The sequence below is a fragment of the Mandrillus leucophaeus genome, unplaced genomic scaffold (genome assembly GCF_000951045.1).
Source record: "Mandrillus leucophaeus isolate KB7577 unplaced genomic scaffold, Mleu.le_1.0 Scaffold363, whole genome shotgun sequence".
In the NCBI taxonomy this organism is placed as follows: domain Eukaryota; kingdom Metazoa; phylum Chordata; class Mammalia; order Primates; family Cercopithecidae; genus Mandrillus; species Mandrillus leucophaeus.
In genome coordinates, this window is record NW_012103843.1 from 1,418,141 (window position 1) to 1,427,529 (window position 9,389).

General features: G+C 42.4%; 1 long non-coding RNA gene across 1 annotated transcript in view; it reads left to right on the forward strand.

Moving 5' to 3' along the window:
* Window positions 1-1,118: 1,118 nt before the first annotated feature.
* The window catches only part of LOC105546560, a 20,528-nt gene continuing 12,257 nt past the window's right edge, over window positions 1,119-9,389 (forward strand). Inside the window, exon 1 of the long non-coding RNA XR_001007117.1 lies at window positions 1,119-1,210. This is a non-coding gene — a long non-coding RNA (uncharacterized LOC105546560). The remainder of the gene's footprint in view (window positions 1,211-9,389) is intronic.

Genomic DNA, 9,389 nt, shown 5'->3' on the forward strand with positions numbered 1-9,389 from the left:
AAATGGCTTTAATGACAGACAATCTGCATACCAATCAACTCGTCTGAGCACATGCAGGCTCAGAACAATGTGGAAAAATATGCAAAAAGGTCTGAGATGTGATGACAATTGCTTCCAGTATACTGACCTTCAGTAAATGAAACAAACAAAGTACAGTTCTCTTTGGATAAGACATTAATGATCATTAAGAATGGGTATGGCTGCATCGTGCAAGTGCTTTGTTAAAAATATTCTTTTCATTTTGTGTCTGTCCCATAATTATAATGGAAGTATTGTGCAAATCAGCCAATAAGCATGTGCAGTAAAATATTTGGGTTTTATATCATCAGTGTGGTTTTTAAAGTGCATTGTCAAGTGGAGTGGCTTTGCCATATCCTTCCTCTGTCACCTCTGACTTCAGCCTCACAGTTTTAAGATGCCACATGCCGTATAATCATGATGTTAAATATGAATTACAAATTTCTCTTCAAAGAATTAATATGAGAGTGTGTTCAATTATTTGCCTTCTACTTTTAAACTTAACTTCCTTGTAAAGCAACCTTTTCTGATTACCTACTCCACCATGACTCATTTTCCACCCTGACTCATTCTGATTACTTACTCTACCCTGACTCATTCTCCACCCTGACTCATTCTCCACCTTGACTCATTTCATAACCATTTTTACCACCAAATCACTCACCCTGTCACTCGCTTTAAATTACTCAATCGGAATTAGTTAACCTATGCAGTCTAACCCTAGCCAATGGGGGAGTGACAAAGCAGTAGGGACCACGTGCATAAGGAATAAGAACCCCTTTCCCTCCCTTGTCCAGATGTGTACTCACCATTACTCCATCTGTAAGGGTGCACCCTTGCCTTGCTGAGAATTAAAAAGAAAATTCTGTATTCAAGTGCTATTTCTTTTGCGGCACCAAAACTTTACTTATAACAATTTGGGGGCTTGTCCGGGATTACATTCCCCTCCGAGGGTGGTCTCTGGTTCTCTCTTGTGAGGACATGTACCCCGCCCCACTGTAGTGGCCTCAGGGGTGAGAAATCAAGACCCACCCAGTGAGAACAATAACCCGAGCTCTCAGCAACATGGAAAGAAACTGGCCAGCAACCTAGCTTAAAGGATCCTCCATAACAGCCATGCAAGTCTGTGCATGGACCAAGGAAAAGATACCAAGGGAGCCGGTAAAGTATTTCCTTGGTGGTCGAGACCAAGGTAAGAAAGCCATGAGGGGGTGGTGAAGTACTCCTTGGTTGGGGTGGCTTAGAGGTTAAAAAGAGAAGAGACATCCCCATTGTGGGAGGGGATTGAACCTCACAGAAACCTCCAGTAGTAGAAAAGGCAAGTAATTTCTGGTGGGGGAAATTGAACCTCACCCCAAAAGGCAAGAAATTTCCAGTGGGGAAAGTTGAGCCTCCCCCCAAAAGGCGAGAAATTTCCAGTAAGGGAGATTGAACCTTGAACTTTACCCCAAAACCATCAGGATGCTTGGGGGAAATACCCCAAGCAAGACAGGGAGCAAGAGGGATAAAGATGGTAACAAAGATATCCCCCCAGATAGCCCCCTAGGTCTCATGCTAAAATACTGGAAGGATAATGAAAGGACTAAACATAGGAAAAAGCAACAAATGATAAAATGCTGTTTTATTTGGACTCAGGGACTCATCCTCAAACCCTCAATCTTCTGGCCAAAGTTTGGTTTGAATGAAGATGTAATGTGTCAGCTTCTAATCTGATATGTTAATCATAAAAGTTCAGTGTCTCAAGAAAAACTAGGCTATGCCCTTTGTTGGAGGCAAGGACCTGTCCTCCTTTTCCCCTTAAAAACAAATAGGGAAGAACCCAATCTAGCACCTCAAAATGAAAAGTCAGAGGAGCCAGCTGTCATGCCTAAAGACTCCAGTGCATGGGATCCCCTAGACTATCTTCCTCCACTCAGTGTCCTCAGTCTTTTCCCTCAGACAGCCATTGCCGCCTCAGATCCCTTTCCAAATTTCCCCTCTGCTCATGCTATCCCTCCTCCTTATAACCCTGAATCTTGGGAATTACTGTCCCACCAGCCTGTTCCCTTCCAAATCTAAATTCCCCTCTCTAAAAGGACTCCAGTGTGAGGTAGAACAATGTAAAAAAGATATTCAGAATTTCCCATTTCCCTCTGTACCTAAGAGGTCAACCCTGACCCTCTTCCCTTTGAAAGAGATACCATAAGCGGGGGGAGGGCCATTAGCTTTGTAAATACTCCCTTAACCAGTTCAGAAGTCCAGAATTTTTAAAAGGAGCTTAAACCACTACTAGATGACCCTTATGGAGTGGCAGACCAAACCAACCAATACTTAGGACCTCAGTTATACACTTAGGTCGAGTTAATGTCCATCTTGGGCATCCTCTTTTCAGGGGAAGAAAGGACTATGATTTGTAGGGTTGCTATGGTAGTTTAGGAATGTGAGCACCCTCCTGGTGAAAAAACTTTCCTACCGCGGACCAGAAATTCCCTGCCCGAGACCCCTGGTGGGACAATAACAATGCAGGTCACCGGGAAAATATGCAGCATCTAAGGGAGATGATAATAAAAGGAATTTGGGAATCAGTACCCCGAACCCAAAATCTTTCTAAAGCATTTGATATACAACAGAAAAAGAATGAAGGGCCTATGAGATTCCTAGACAGACTGAGGGAGCAAATGAGGCAATATGCAGGCCTCAATTTGGGTGATCCGTTTGGGCACGGAATGTTGAAACTCCAATTTGTCACTAAAAGTTGGCCAGACATTTCAAAAAAGTTACAAAGGATAGACAATTGGGAAGACCGTCTGCTAAATGAGCTCCTCAGGGAAGCTCAGAAAGTATATGTGAAAAGGGATGAAGAAAAACAGAAACAAAAGACAAAACTTGTTTTCCACCTTCCAACAGATGGCTCCAAACCCAGGTACTTCTAGACAGAGTTTCCAGGGAGCCAGAAACTATAAAGGGTCCGAATCCTCTTTTAAATGACCCCAGCCTCCATCTGGAGGATCAAGGTCCTCATCTGCCAGGCCCCCTAAAGAGTATCGGGGAGCAGGGTTAAAGAATCCCAGAACTAAGAGGAAGGAAGGACAAGATAGGTGCTATAGCTGTGGAAGAACTGGCCACTTCAAGGGAGGATGTCCTGAGCTAAGAAAGGAGAAAGAAGCCCTTCCACTCATGTCTTCTGAGGAAGATAGCGAGGTCAGGGGCTGTCTCTTTTATCTTGAGTCCCACCAGGAGCCCTTGATAAATTTGGAGGTGGGACCTAAATATGAGCTTATCACCTTTTTAGTCAATACAGAGGCTGCTCACTCCTCTGTTTGTTTCCCCCTGTCTAATGTTGTCTCTTCCTCAGAGGAACTTTTAGTTTCCGGGGTAAAAGGGGAAGGATTTAGAGCAAAAATTTTAGAAAGCACAGAAGTTAGATACCAGGATCCCTCAGCTCATATTTAGTTATTGTTAATCCCTGAAGCAGGAACTAATTTACTGGGCAGGGGTTTAATGTTAATGTTGGGCATAGGTCTACAAGTCAGTCCAAGAGGATTCCTCACTTCATGAAACCTACTCACCACTGCAGATGAAAAGTGTATTAATCCTAATGTCTGGTCCAAAGAAGGAAACTGAGGGATACTCCAAGTCCCTCTGATCCACATCATGCTAAAAACCCCGGGAGAAGTAACAAGAAGGAAGCAATATCCTATTCCCCTAGAAGGTAGGGTGGGGTTGAAGCATATAATCAAAGACTTTATTAAGGACAGGCTTCTCAAGCCCTGTATGTCCCCATATAACACTCCAATACTGCCAGTCAAGAAAACAGATGGGTCATACCTGCTAGTACAGGACTTTAGAGCTATCAACCAAATAGTCCAGACTACCCACCCCATTGTCCCCAGTCCTTATACCATTCTTAGCAAGATTCCATATAATCATCAATAGTTTACTGTAATAGATTTGAAGGATGCTTTTTGGGTGTGTCCCCTGGCTGAAAATAGCCAAGATATATTTACTTTTGAATAGGAGGATCTCCACTCAGGGCGGAAACAACAATATTGATGGACAGTCTTGCCCCAAGGGTTCACAGACTGCCCTAATCTTTTTGGTCAAATTTTAGACCAAGTACTAGAAAAAAGTTGTCATCCCAGAACAAATATGCCTTCTTCAGTACGTGGATAACATTCTTATACCTGGTGAAGGTACAGAGAAGGTAACTGACTTCTCTGCACATATTCTTAACCATCTGCAGTTTGAGGGGCTATGAGTCTCAAAAAGAAAGCTTCAGTATGTAGAGCCCAAAGTTAAATATTTAGGCCACTTGATAAGTGTAGACAAGCAAAGAATAGGGCCTAAACGAATCGAGGGAATCGTGTCCCTACCCTTGCCTCAAACTAACAAGAACTCAGGAAATTTTTAGGATTAGTCGGATACTGCCACTTGTGAATTGACTCATATGCACTACACAGTAAACTGTTATATCAAAAATTTGCCCAGGAGAAGCCTAACCGTCTCCTGTGGACTTCTGAGGAAGTTGATCAAGTCGAGCTGAAGGAAAGGCTCATAACTGCCCCTGTTTTAGCCTTACCCTCCCTAGAAAAGCCATTCCACCTTTGTGTTAATGTGGACAGTAGGGTAGCTTTAGGAGTGCTGACTCAAGAACATGGAGGCTACTGGCAGCCTGTAGCCTTCCTATCAAAGGTCTTAGACCCAGTCACTTGTGGATGGCCTCAATGCATCCAGTCCATCGTGGCTACAGCAATACTAGTCCAGGAAAGCAGAAAGTTAATGTTTGGAGGCAAATTGACAGTAAGCATACCTCACCAAGCTAGAACTATCTTAAACCAGAGAGCAGGGAGATGGCTTACTGACTCAAGAATCTTAAAGTATGAGGCCATTCTGTTGGAAAAGGATGATTTAACATTGACCACTGATAATTCACTCAACCCAGCAGGTTTCCTAACAGGGAATCCAAATCTAGGGAGGGAACACACATGTTTAGATTTAATTGATTATCGTACAAAGGTTAGACCAGATCTAGGAGAAACCCCCTTCCTGATGGCATTTATTCATAGATGGTTCCTCCCGGGTGATTGAGGGAGAAAGACACAATGTGTATTCGGTGATTGATGGAGAAACTCTTGTGGAAATAGAATTGGAAGGCCGGGCGCGGTGGCTCACGCTTGTAATCCCAGCACTTTGGGAGGCTGAGATGGGTGGATCATGAGGTCAGAAGTTCGAGACCAGCCTGGCCAACACAGTGAAACCCCATCTCTACTAAAAAAATACAAAAATTAGTTGGGTGTGGTGGTGGGCGCCTGTAATCCCAGCTATTCAGGAGGCTGAGGCAGGAGAATCACTTGAACCCGGGAGGTGAAGGTTGCAGTGATCCGAGATTGTGCCACTGCACTCTAGCTTGGGTGACAGAGCTAAACTCGATCTCAAAAAAAAAAAAAAAAAGAAATAGAATCAGGAAAATTGCCCAACAGTTGGTCTCCTCAAATGTGTGAGCTGTTTGCACTCAGTCAACCCTTAAAGTACTTGCAGAACCAGGAAGGAACCATCTATACAGATTCCAGGTATGCCTTTGGAGTGGCCTATACATTTGGGAAAATTTGGACTGAACGAGGTCTTATTAATAGTAAAGGTCAAGACCTCATTCACAAGGAGCTGATCACTCAAGTATTGAATAATCTTCAGTTGCCAGAAAAAATAGCTATTGTCCATGTTCCCGGACACCAGAAAAGCCTTTCTTTTGAAAGTCGAGGAAATAACCCAGCAGATCAGATAGCCAAGCAGGCTGCTGTGTCTTCCGAAATGCGTATTTTTCACTTAACTCCCTGCCTCCCTCCTCTTACCATAATCCCCATTTTCTCTTCCACTGAAAAAGAAAAACTAATAAAAATAGGCGCTAAAAAGAATTCAGAAGGAAAATGGGTACTGCCAGACCAGAGAGAAATGTTGAATAAACCCCTTATGAGGGAATTCTTACCCCAACTACATCAGAGGATCCATTGGGGGCCCCAGGCCATGTGTGATGCAGTTCTCAGAGTTTATGGTTGTATAGGGACTTTGTATGTCTAAGGGACAGAGATGGGGGAGAAATTAAAATGTGGACTGAGTGTTAGTTGCTGTAAGGATTTTTGTTAATTTTGTTAGTGTGATTATGTCATTGTGGATACATAAAAACAGTGCTTTGATCTGTTAGCAAGAAAACATTTTACATAAAGTGATAAGACACCTGGGACAGTGCTAAAATATTCCTGATAACAACAAAAGTGTATGTGTGTGTAGAAAAAGCAAGATGGAAAAACGTGCACAATTATTGAAACTGAAGGATGAATATGTGGGTGTTCATGGTATTCTTCCTTGACTTCCTGCAAGTTAGAACATTTCCATAAATTAACAAAAAGTTAAAATATATAATGTATGCATGGAGTTCTGAAATTATAAAGGGCTTCAAAAACAGAAAAACTTCCTAAATTCCTCCATTGCCCAAGGAACAAATGTCTAATGGTAAAAAATTCAGGGAGATAGGGAAGGATGGTGTCTTAGTCTGTTTGTTCTGCTATAACAAAATACCCAAGACTGGGTAATTTAAAAATGACATAAATTTATGTCACATAGTTTTGGAGGTTGGGAAGTCCAAGATCAAGCCACTGGCTTGTTTGGTGTCTTGCAAAGGCTGCTCTAAGCTTCCACGATGGCGCCTTGTTGATGAGTCCTCTGGAGGGGAGGAACCCTGTGTCCTCACATGGTGAAAGGCAAGAGAGCCAAATGCTGCACAAAGCCTCTTTCATAAGGGCCTTAATCCCATTCATGAGGAAGCACCCTTTTGACCAATCACCTCTTAAAACTCTCACCTCTTAATACTATCACTATCAGTTTCAATACCTGAATTTTTGAGGGGACACATTCAAACCACAGCAGAGAAGGACTCAAGGGAGAAAAGACTATCATCTACCTGATTCAGACCCATGGTTTTCTGTTTGCCCAACCATCTACTTGGGACTCTATCTGAATTCATTCTTATTGGTCAAGTCTTCACTTCCTGCCAGCAGCACAGCAGGAGGACAAAGCAGAGGGTCCTGTCTTCTTGGCTTACTGCCATGCTCCCTCCAGCTAAGGGAGAAGGACCTTATAGAAGTCTTCAGCTTCCCAGCCTTGGTCTCCGGGACAGTGTGGAATGTCAGGGCCTGTGACATTATGACCAGGAAGGGGGCTGCTGGCATCTTGCCTGGGGTGAGCAGAGTTTCCATGCAGTCTATGACTGGGAAGGAGGGAGGAGGTTGGTAGTGGTCTTAAGGTAACAGATGCCCTCTCTCCCATTGCTTTTTATGGTGACTTCCTCCATCCTGAGGACCCTGAGGACTGAAGGGGTAGATACTAATTAGAACTCTAAGTGCCGGTGGCTAAAAGCCAACAAAATCTGCTCCCATGGAAAGAGGCATAGTGGAAGGATGCTGGAGAGGTCATTGAGTTACAGAGCAAGTGCCAGAACCAACAGATCCAGAGGGTCTAATCACCTCTTAAAGGCCCCTTGAGGAACAGAGCCTTGAAGAACAGAGGCCTATGGCCCCATATCCCCTCCCACTCTCTCGCACCCTCAGAGTTCCACGGTGGTAAAGAACAGGAGACAGATGACCCAGGTTTCAGCATCCTTTCCCCCAAACCTTCTTTCCCAGCATCAGCCCCAATCTCTCCCTGGCAGTGAGACTTTCATCACAAGAGGAGAACATGGCTACATTTCCATGTTATCATCCTCCCAGCTCGATCTCCTAGACTTTCTAGAGCTTTCTCCATCAGCAAATGACAAAACCCCAAAGGAGTCACTTTGGTTGGCTCCCCTGGATCCTATCACACCCCTGGACTGACTCCTATGTCCAGGGCTCACAGTGGGGCACTTGGTTTGAACTGGGCCAGCAGTGGGGTCCCAGGTGAACAGCCCTCAAATCTTAGCTCCGTGGTAGAGAGAGACAAAGAAGTGGTCCTGAACTTACAACAGTGCCTCCTGAGACCAGGTCAGGACGCTAAGGATGGCTTGACCATCAGGGATCTTTGACTCTATTTTTTAATTGCTGATATGGGGGTATGAAAAGACTTTCCCACTTTAAACATTATTTCTCACCTCAAAATTCTTGTTTGATTCAATTTCAGTTAGCTAGGTTTTATGTTTTATTATTACGTTTTCATTTCCCTTAAAATGAGCTCATGGATATTATAATCTGTGACTTCATTGATGCTTGAGAGTTCAGGTCTATTGAGTTTATATTCTAACAACTAAATGATTGGGAATGATACACTTGACTCAGGCTGTGTTTTCCTCAGAATTTCTTAAACATAGTATTTTATTTTTTGGAGTGGTTTTAGGTTAACAGAAAAATTGATCAATATATTGTGTTTTGTTCATCTTTGGGCTTTTTGTAACATGTCAATTTTTCCATCCCATGAAGAGTTGAGAGGACTTTCCTCTGTCTTTTGTATTGTGTTTCCTCTGTGTTGTTGTTTTGGTTGGCCTTTTGCCTGGTATTCTTTTTCTTTGATTGCTATTGTTTTAATAAGTTTGTGCTATTCCGTGTATTTCTTTTCACCTTGCTTGTATTTGGGCAGGTCTCTCAGATGTTATTATGATAAACAGTGAATGACTATTTGATCCCCTTCCAATCTTCTTTAAGTCATATTTGTTTTCTCCTCACATTCCCATACCCTGTTCTAAGCAAGAGTTTGAGGACTGGGTTGTGTAGGCTGCCTCATTTTCTATGGCCTAAAGAAATGGAGTTGAGGAAAGAGGGTGGAACAAAGAAGGTTCTGTAATAATGTCACATATTTTTGAATTTCTAAGTTCGTAGAACAAATCTCTGCTCCCGAAAAATGTGATAAGAAAAAATAGAGGGTTTCAAACCACTGGGAAGAGATGAGATCATTAGACTCTTCATCTTTATGTAACCAGACTCTTCAGTTAAACATCATTTTCAAAGCACATTTGCACTTGTTTTTTCTTACAAAAATATCCTGTAGATCCTTAATTTGGCACTATAAATGTGACCAATTGTTTTAAAAACAGAAGTGATGCTGGCTATTATAATGTAAACTGTTTTCTAAATGAAGAACTTAAAGGAATGTAATTAGAGAAGCATAAACAGTGGTTAATATGCTGCTTCTTGAAAAGACATATTACAACTTACAATCTTTCTTTATAAGTGTATGTTGTTACTGTTTAATCAGGCATGTGAATGTATTCAGCTGTTAAGCAATCCTATTAGCTGGGAAATTGCATTATTATTTGCTGGTCTGTTTATGTTATATTGTTGTTGGCACTCTAAGTTTCTCTTTTTTCTCCAAGCTTCTCTTACTCTGGTCTCTGTAATCTGTATAATTGTCTTTTTTTTTTTTTTTTTTTT